Genomic DNA, 10,285 nt, shown 5'->3' with positions numbered 1-10,285 from the left:
ATAAAACAGTCCATAAAGTGCTCATACACCACCCCTCTCTCTCCTCAATGAAAAATCTGTAATTCATAATATGATGCATTTTATTGGAACTTCTAAAGGACATGAGTCAGAACATGGTAAGAATGCTAAAAGGTTTCGATGATCAAATTATAGCTCAGTCCAAGAAACTAATTTACTAGGGGTAGTTTTGGGGACATCTGATTACTCTGAATTCACCCTAGTCCTTTCCCAAGTCTAATTAAATTGTGTTTAACATTTCCCAAAATATTCATATTCAGTCATTGACATGAACAACACTGGGAATCTAGAAGAAGTGCTACGTAATCCTTTCGTAGCTCATAAGCAGATGGTTGAGTTTTCACGATCATGGGTGGATGTGCCTCCCTCAAAACTTATCAAGATGTCGGCACACTACCTGTGTGATGTAAATTTTTAAAAAGAAAAAAAAGAAACAGTGCTGTATGAAAATAACAAAGTAGGCCGGGTGCGGTGACTCACACCTGTAATCTCAACACTTTAGGAGGCCGAGGTGGGTGGAATACCTGAGGTCAGGAGTTCGGGACCAGCCTGACCAATATGGTGAAACCCCATCTCTACTAAGAATACAAAAGTTAGCCGGGCATGGTGGCATGAGCCTGTAATCCCAGCTACTCGAGAGGCTGAGGCGGGAGAATCGCTTGAACCTGGGAGGCAGAGGTTGCAGTGAGCTGAGATTGCGCCACTGTACTCCGACCTGGGTGACAGAGTTAGACTCCATCTCAAGAAAACAAAAACAAAACAAAACAAAACAAAAAACAGCAACAACAAAAGAAAATAACAAAGTAATAATAAAAGTGAGCAAAGACAAAAAGTTACATAGTTAGCATAAAAAATTAACTGGAACTATACACCCAACTCTTATCAGTTTAAAATCCCATAACTAACGTTAACAGTTAACAGAATGAAGTCATCTATGTTGCAAAATAGTGAGAAGATTTATTAATAGTGGAAGAGGCCAACTTCACTTTGACATAGTTGTTTAAATGGAACTTGGGTTAAACTTTAAATACGCTTTTACCAATAATAACCTTAGGATTATTTTAATAGAAAAAAGAGGTACAGCTATTTGGAAATAAGGAATATTATTTGTCCATGAAGAAAAACACCAAAATTCCCTAGCAGGCATAAGAGAAGTCATCAATTAAGTGGCTTAAGTCCTATAATCAACCAGCACTTTTTTTTTTTTTTTTTGAGACGGAGTTTCACTCTGTTGCCCAGGCTGAAGTGCAGTGACGTGATCTCTGCTCACTGCAACCTCCACCTCCGAGTTCATGCGATTCTCCTGCCTCAGCCTCCCCAGTAGCTGGGACTACAGACATGTGCCACCATGCCCAGCTAATTTTTGTATTTTTAGTAGAGATGGGGTTTCACCATCTTGATCAGGCTGGTCTTGAACTCCTGACTTCAAGCGATCCGCCCACCTCAGCCTCCCAAAGGATTACAGGTGTGAGCTACTGAGCCTAGTCTCAATCAGCACTCTTAACAGTCCGTTGAAGAATTCTCCAACCTTTTTGGCACCAGGGACTGGTTTTGTAGAAGACAATTTTTCTATGAACCAGGGTTGTGGGGCATGGTTTCAGGAAGATATAAGAGGATTACATTTATTATGCACTTTATTTCTATTGTTATTACATTGTAATATATAATGAAATAATGGTACGACTCAGCATAATGTGTAGAATCAGTGGGAGCCCTGCACTTGTTTTCCTGCAACTAGACAGTTCCGTCTAGGGGTGATGGGAGACAGTGACAGATCATCAGGCATTAGATTCTGATAAGGAGCACACACACAACCTAGATCCCTCACATGCGCAGTTCACAATAGGGCTCACACTCCTGTGGGAATCTAATGCTGCTGCTGATCCGACAGGAAGCAGAGCTCAGGTGGTAATGCTAGCTGGCCTGCCACTCACCTCCTGCTATGTGGCCCGGTTCCTAACAGGCCATGGACTGGCACCAGTCCATGGCCGGGAGGTTGGGGATTCCTGCGCCATTGGACTTGTCTATATATTTCTAGAAAAAAAATTATGTAAATTAGAAATAAGAAAATCAGATTTGTTAGCACACCTTCATTTAAAGGAGAAGTAGGATAGAAGTAGGCTGGAAGTGTGAGATGGGGACCAGATCGGGGAGGCCTTGAGTTCTAGAGTCTGCACATTTTCCCACAGGTAGCAGAGTGTCAGTGAAGGTTGTGGAACGAGGTGGCAATGTGTACAACACGTGGTTGGGAGATGACTAGGGGCACCTCTCTGAGAAATAACATCTAATACAAGCTGAACACTGCAGGCCCAGCTGACATGTTTTCTTCAGTCGTCAGAGCTATTCTGCAAAGTGAATATTGTCCCTGTCGGAACAGGCTCAGAGAGCATGTGTCTCGCTGAAGGCCACACTACTGGTAAATTGTGGAACTAAGATTTAAAACAGGTGTCTGATGTGGGAGCTGGCATTCTTCCTTCCACCACAGGCAGTGGCCATGAAGCAGCAGCTGCTGCAGCCAGAAATGTAGAAATCCTGCCTGCCACGGCAAGGGAGGGCACTGGCCTGGCACATGGGTTTCTCCTGTCTTTCCGGGGACATTGGCACAACCAGGGCATCCTCTGGGCTTACGTGTCCCTCTCCCCTCCCCATCCCTGCTGCTATGTGCGAGACCTTGGAAAAACCACCTTATCTTCTCTTTAGATGGCTAAAGACTTGGCAAAGGAATGAATTAACAGGGCACAGGATGTACACACCCTACGCAGAGTGGCAATTTCAGAGACGAGGTGTTCGGCTGTCACCCTCAAATGTGTCATTTCAACATTTTTCTACTCACTTCCTTCTTACCTACTTAAAACCATTATTGTTGCCAAAAACAGGGATGGGACAGGTACACTCAAGGGGAAGAATTTGGAAGAGGAAATTTGTAGGGGCTCATGATGTTTTCTGAACTCGGAATGTAACTTGATTCTGAATATATAAAGAATATCACTTTAGAAGTTATCAAAGGAATGGAATTGGGGTTAGTGATTGTTTCAGGGCACAAGTGCAAAATCACGTCTCCATTGTTTCTCAGATCTTAACGTGCACATGAAACACCGGAGGATCTTTTTGTAATAAAGCTTCTAGTTCAGCAGGTCTGGGGTGGAGCCCGGGAATCTGCATTTCTCACAAGCTCCCAGTTGCTGCTGGTCCCAAGTCCACACTTTGAGTTGCAAGGAGCCAGATTTCTTTGCTGTTTTTAAAATTATATATATATAAAGAGAGAGAGAGAGAGAGAGAGAGACTCAGTCTGTCACCCAGGCTGGAGTGCAGTGGTGCTATCTCAGCTCACTGCAACATCCACCTTCTGTGCTCAAGCGATTCTCCTGCCTCAGCCTCCCGAGTAGCTGGGATTACAGGCACCTGCCACCATGCCTGGCTAATTTTGTATTTTTAGTAAAGACAGGGTTTCGCCATATTGGCCAGGCTGGTCTCACACTCATGAGCTCAGGTGACCCACCCACTTCGGCCTCCCAAAGTGCCTGGATTACAGGTATGAGCCACCACACTTGGCTGAGCCAGACTTCTTTAAGGATAAATCTCTATAAAATGGTGGCAGAAGGTCTTGCTTGGTGTGGAGTAAATGTGAAGGAGTAAATAAAAGGCATTTGTACAAATGATGCACTTCAGTATTAATTGTTTAACTCAACAGATATTCGGTGAGGATTCCCCAAATGCCTGGTGCATATGACAGAGGAAAAGGGACCTGTTCTTGCAAATGGCTCCAACTTTCAGAGAGTGGAATGAAAAGAACCAAAATGTTCTGCAACTAAGCAACCGAGTAAACTGGGTGCAGAGAGGAGATGAGCTGGGGCTGACGCCTCAGCAGGAATCTCTGGAATTCCTCTCGCCTGGTGACCTCAGTCACAGAGCTGCGGAGCCACGACCCCTTGGGTGGGCTCCGGGTGGGTCTCAGCCAGGATGAAGGGAGCAGAGCAGACAAACACTCCACTCCCTTCTCCCCAAGGGAGCTAGGCTTTTGCATCCCCAGGCAGCTTCCCGGGGTGAGTGGCCAACGCCTTGAGGTCCCCACCCTGTACCACCCCAGGTTCCAGGGTCCAACTCTGGGAAATCGTGGCATTCTCTGAACCCTTCCTGCTGGTGGGGTGAGGAGGGGGGTGGTTCCTGGCAATAGGATGAGGGAGGAAAAGCGTCCTGGGTCTCAGGCTCCGTTGGAGGCTGCACTGTGGAGAGAGCAGGGGTCCAGCTCCTGGAGGATCTGGGTTGGACCGGACTCTGCCACTTAGGGAAAGCAGTAAACATTGAGCTAGTGTTGCTGTTGCAAAATGGGATGTGTAACACCCACCTCATCAAATTTCGTGAGAATGAATGAGATCATTAATCATTTATGTAAACTATCTGGAACAGCGATGAAACCCAGAGGCTCCATTAGTTCCTATTCTCCCTGCCCTGAGGATAAAGACCAAAGCCCTTAGCGTGGCTCACAGTGCCTCTCAGAGCTGGCCCCGCCTCCCTGTCTAGCCTAATTTCTGGCTTTCACCTCCCCCGACTCCAGCCACACTGATGGGCTGAGACTGCCATGGCCGCCACGATGCCATGCTGCAGGGCTTGGGCTCCCACCTATGCCCCCCTTTCCAGCAGTGCCCCTCGCCCCAGCCTGCTTGGCAAATGCCTACTTCCCTTATTCAGGTCTGCACAGCAATGCCTGTCTTACGAAGCCTGTCCCATTCTAACCCCCTGCTCGGTAAAAGCGACCAGTCCCTCCTTTGAGCTGCTTCTGTCCTGTGTGTCTCCTCTCTAGTGTAAGGTGGCAAACAACAGCCTACGGACTAAATCCAAATCACCACCCGATTTTGTAAATAACCTCTCACTCTGTCACCCAGGCTGGAATGCAGTGGCACGATCTCAGCTAACTGTAACCTCCGCCTCCCGGGTTTAAGTGATTCTCCTCCCTCAGCCTCCTGCGTAGCTGGGATTACAGGCACGCGACAGCACTCCTGGCTAGTTTTTGCATTTTTAGTAGAGATGGGGTTTCACCATGTTGGCCAGGCTGGTCTCCAACTTCTGACCTCAAGTGATCCACCTGCCTCAGCCTCCCAAAATGCTGGGATTACAGGCATGAGCCACTGTGTCTGGCCTAGAAATAACATTTTATTAGAACACAGCCACACTCATTGCATAGGATCCCTGGCTGTTTTCACACTGCAAGGGCACAATTGTGTAGTTACGACAGAGATCATGCGGCCTGTACAGCCTACACTATTCACCACCCGGCCCTTCCCAGAAAAGTGTTTCCACCCGCCAGCTCTAGTACTTCCCTGTCTCCTTTCCCTAGACTTCTGAGACATTTGTCCTGAGGGCCAAGAACAAATGTCACTAGCTTCTGCAGCACGCTACCTGGCCTAGCAGAACCCAGCACTGAGGAGGAGAAGGCTGAGCACATAATCATATGCGTGTTTTCATCTTTGTCCTTCTCATTCCCAGGGGAGGGAGGGCCCCTCCTGTGCCTTGAATTAGAGGCATAGGTTCTGTTTGATGGAAGCAAGGCTTCCTGGGTCCTAATAAGTAGACCAGAGTGAAACTGTGATGTGAAGCAGCCTCTCTGGATCAGGAAAAGCTCCGTCAGGAGAGATTCCCCTCCTGGCACAGTGCTCCTGAGGACAGCTTCCAGGACGTCCTAGAACCAGAGAGAGGACTCTGGGGATAGGAGAACAGCAGGGAAACCTGGCAGAAGTTCTGTCCGAGGAAGTGTTATACAGTCAGATTTTATAAATGTCAGATTTTGACAAACGATCAAATCAGTTTCTTAGGAAGTGATGATGACATTAAACTGGCTGAGAGTTTTTTTTTTTTTTTTTTTTTTTTTTTTTTTGTAGAGACGGGCTCTCCCTATGTTGCCCAGGCTGGCCTCAAACTCCTGAGCTCAAGCAATTCTCCTGCCTCACTCTCTCAAAGTGCTGGGATTACAGGAGTGAGCCACTGCGCCTCTCCCTACCCTTTTTCTTCAAGAGACATGGTCTTGCTCTGTCACCCAGGCTGGAGTGCAGTGGAGCAATCATAGCTCAATGCAGCCTCAATCTTCCAGGCTCAAGCAATCCTCCTACCTCAGCTTCCTGAGTAGCTGAGACTACAGGTGTTTGCCACCATGCCTGGCTAATTTTTAAATTTTTTTTTTTTTTTAGAGATGGGGTCTTGCTATGTTGCCCAAGCTGGTCTGAAACTCCTGGCTTCAAGCAATCCTCCCACCTTCGCCTCCCAAAGCTCTGGGATTGTAGCCGGGAGTCACCACACCTGGCCTGTTTTTAGAATTATAGTCAGGTCAAGGGAACCCGTGGTGGTGAAATGTTTGAAACCTTGACAACAGGAGTGCCAGTGGTCACAGCTGGTTACAGCAAGAGGCCAGACCCCAGAGGCCTCCCCTGCATGCTGGATAATCTTGTTGGGGGCACAAGAGAGCCACACAGAATCACAGAGACATGCGTTTGCTAATGGCAGTCACTCTCAGGAACACAGCCTCTCCCAGGGACCTGAAACCACCAGGAAATAAGAATGCAGGTTCCTGGGTTCCCAGAATGTTCTCTGCGGTGGGCGTGCCAGCACACACCAACAGGGGGCCCTGGTCCTTCGATGTCTTCTGTCACCACTGAGGAAGTTTGGACCATCCACTGAAGCACATTCTCCTTTCAGCTTGGGAGGGTAGGTGACTTAATATATTAATAAACACTTGAGTTTGACTTTTTGTCCAACTCCTGGCTGCCGGATAGGAGCACTTCAGATGTATTTTTGTTTATTCCTTTACCTTGAATCGTTTATAGGAATTTGGCAGTCAGGCACTACTTGCTTTTTAGGGGAGGCAGGAGTGCTTCAGGGAAATGGTGCTGTTCAGCCACTGGGTGCTTTGCTCCCTGCACTGTTGACCCCCTAAACCCCCAGTGCTTCCACTAGCACAGCTGGAGGACCCCAGGGCGGCCTGAACAACATCCCATGCAGCTGGGCTCCTAGGCAGAGCTGCAGAGGTAGCTGCATTCCTTCCCACCTTCTCTGCTCCCGATCCTCCTTTCTGGTCTGTGCAGTTTACAAAGTTACTTATTAGGGAATAATAATTTAATGTATGCTTGATTATAGAAATGTTGCACAAAATCTCCTTTGATCCTCTAAACCCCCTTTAGGGTAGATAGTGTCAGGTGCATTCCCATTTTATTTAATTTTGTTTTATTTATTTATTTAAGAGACAGGGTCTTGCTCTGTCACCCAGCCTGGAGTGCAGTCACATGAACATGGCTCACTGCAGCCTCGACCTCCTGGACTCAAGCAAACAATCTTCCCACCTCACCCTCAGCCTCTCGAGTCACTGTTAGCACAGGCAGACACCAAGCCAGGCTAATTTTCTAAAATGTTTTGTAGAGATGAGATCTCACTGTGTTGCTCAGGCTGGTCTCAAACTCCTGAGCTCAAGTGATCCCTCTGCTTCAGCCTCTCAAAGTGCTGGGGTCATAGGCAGGAGCCACTGTGCCCCGCTCACATTCCCATTTTACAGATGAGGAAACTCGGTCCAAGAAGCGAAGTGGCTTGCTCAGTGGCTCACGGCAGATGGTCTCGGGTGTGGTTTGACCTCTGGATCATGTTGATGTTAATGCGGGATGCCAGGGCCTTTGGGTAGATGTGTTCCACGTGTGGGCCTGTTCCCCGATTGGCCTCCTCCAGCCTCGTTCAGCTGGAAAATGGCTTCCCCTCCTGGCCCTGTGGCACAGCCAGGACAGCTCTGCCCTTCCGGAGCACAACCTCCTGCTGCTCTGACATCCTAGTGGCTGAGCGCAGGCCAGGAGGCTGCCAACATCTGCAGGGACAACTTAAAGACTCTGGCCAGGCAATGCCTTTGGCATCTGTGGGGATGGAAAATGGGCCACCTGTCCTGGCCCCGCAGGGTGGAGGCTGCTGTGAGGGCAGAGTGCCACCGCAGCTGCAGCTTCCCGGATTGGCACCTGCCCTCTGGCCAGGAGGCTGCAGCCACTGAGACCAATGGTTCCTGTGCTCAGCCGGGGGCTCCTAACTGGGAGATGGGCACAGAAGGCCCCAGAGGAGATGTGGGGCAGTTGTGGGACTCAGGAAGGGTTCTCTGTTCCCATCATGAGTGAGCAAGCAGGAGGAAATATCATGCAAAGTCTCAGGAATGTTCTGCGGAGACAGGAGCCCCACTTGCCCCCTCTGCCTTGGGGACCGGCCGCAGCATCTGCAGGGGTGGCCTGAGCTCCAGGAAGCCACAGGACATGCAACTGCCACCGCAATCCCTCCTGGCCAGCATGCTGTCGTCGGTGTTTCTCCTCTGGTGTGGGCTCTGCGTGCAGCGCAGCAGACAAAACATCAACAAACTCCGTCCTCACTTGAGCTGCCTTCTGGGAGGCTGACAGGTGGCCCAAAGGCATGGAGTGTCTCTGTGCATGGCGCCCTGGCTGGAACCCAGATTCCACTGTGGTTGGCCTTGTTGGTTTCCCTTATGTACCGATGAGCAAACCTGTGCCATAGGCAAGTCACCTGACCTCTCTGGGCCTTGGTTTCCTGTTCTGTGCATTGGGTATGACACCATCTCTGTCTGTTTCTCAGGATATGACACTTGTGAAGAGCAGATGTGGTGGTGTGCATGAAGGAGTTTTGTGAAAGGCGATGCACTTACAAAGTTGGTCCTTAGGCCCACCTGGGGTCTGCAAGGCAGGCTCTTGGGGAATTCTCTTGCTTCTCCTTGTTCGATTCTCCTTCCTCTCTCCCTCTTCTCTCCAAATCCTTACCATCCTTGAGGTATCGTGGTGGTGGTATGATGACTTGGAGGGCCACGCCATGCAGAATCAGGAATCACTGTCACCTTCCTTGATGACTCAGAATACTTTCATTTCCCCACCACTGCTTCCTTCTCTGCTCCATGTTAGAGTGACCCCCCCTGGCTTATCTGTGGTTTCACTTTCCACAGGGTAACTACCCGTGGTATAGCACTCACTGCAGCCTTGACCTCCTGGGCTGCAGAGATCGTCTTACCTCAGCCTCCCAAGTAGTTGGACCACAGGCGCAAACCACCATGCCTGGCTAATTTTCTGTATTTTTTTGTAAAGATGAGGTCGGTCTCACTATGTTGCCCAGGCTGATCTTGAACTCCTGGCTTCAAGCGATCCTTCACCTTGACCTCCCAAAGTGCTGGGATTACAGGTGTGAGCCACACCGTGCCCAGCTCAGAACTATAATAAGTTGAGAAAGAGGTATATATATAGAGACCACAGTCACATAACTTTTATTATAGTACCTTGATATGATTGTTCTATTTTACTGTTGGTTGTTGTTGTTAGTCTGTTGCCATGACTAATTTATACATTAACCATTTTTTTTTGTTTGTTTGTTTGTTTTAATTTTTTTTTGAGACACGGTCTCCCTCTGTTGCCCAGGCTGGAGTGCAATGGCACGATCTCGGCTCACTTCAGTCTTCACCTCTTGGATTCAAGTTATTCTCATGCCTCAGTCTTCTGAGTAGCTGGGACTACAGGTACACGCCACCACACCCGGCTAAGTTTTTTATTTTTAGTAGAGACAGGGTTTTACCATGTTGCCCAGGCTGATCTCGAACTCCTGACCTCAAGTGATCCACTTGCCTCGGCCTCCCAAAGTGCTGGGATTACAGGCATGAGCCACCGCGCCCGGCCACATTAACCTTGATCCTAAGTATGGATGTATAGGGAAGAGCATTTTATATATAGTGCTTGGTACTACTCATGGATTCAGGCATCCATTGGGATCTTGGAACACATCCTTGTGGTTAAGGGGGACAGCTGTGTGTGATGGCCCTCCCAGCTCCCTGCCTCCTGCTCCTGGAGTCTCCACAGCTCCTCAGCGCCACTCCTCCCTATCTTTCAGCCCTTTGCCCTCTGTCAGCCTAGACTCAATGACCCATCGTGAACCATTACCACCGTGCCCATTGACATGCTGGAAACTCTTTCCTTCTTATTCTAAACCCAAGTCCCTGTCAACACTCTCTACTGGGGAAGCACACCTACTGCTTTGGTTTCTAATATGATTTCAGAGCAATTACCTTGCAAACCTTCAGCAACAACCTCTCCTGTGCTGTTAACCCTTTGAGGGAGTGTGCATTTTTTAAAAGTTGGCATTGGGCACAGTGGCTCAAGCCTGTATCCCAGCACTTTGGGAGGTCAAGGCGGGTGGATCACCTAAGGTCAGGAGTTCAAGACCAGCATGGCCAATATGGTGAAACCCCATATCTACTAAAAAC

General features: G+C 48.7%; 1 non-coding gene across 1 annotated transcript; it reads left to right on the top strand.

Moving 5' to 3' along the window:
- Window positions 1-323: 323 nt before the first annotated feature.
- Window positions 324-425, top strand: LOC116268775. Its single transcript, XR_004175940.1, has one exon. It is a non-coding gene; the product is annotated as a small nucleolar RNA U13 (small nucleolar RNA).
- Window positions 426-10,285: the final 9,860 nt, after the last annotated feature.

Source organism: Papio anubis, chromosome 8, assembly GCF_008728515.1.
Source record: "Papio anubis isolate 15944 chromosome 8, Panubis1.0, whole genome shotgun sequence".
Lineage (NCBI taxonomy): Eukaryota > Metazoa > Chordata > Mammalia > Primates > Cercopithecidae > Papio > Papio anubis.
Note: the sequence above shows the minus strand (reverse complement) of the source record. Positions and strands in the feature narration are given on the sequence as shown.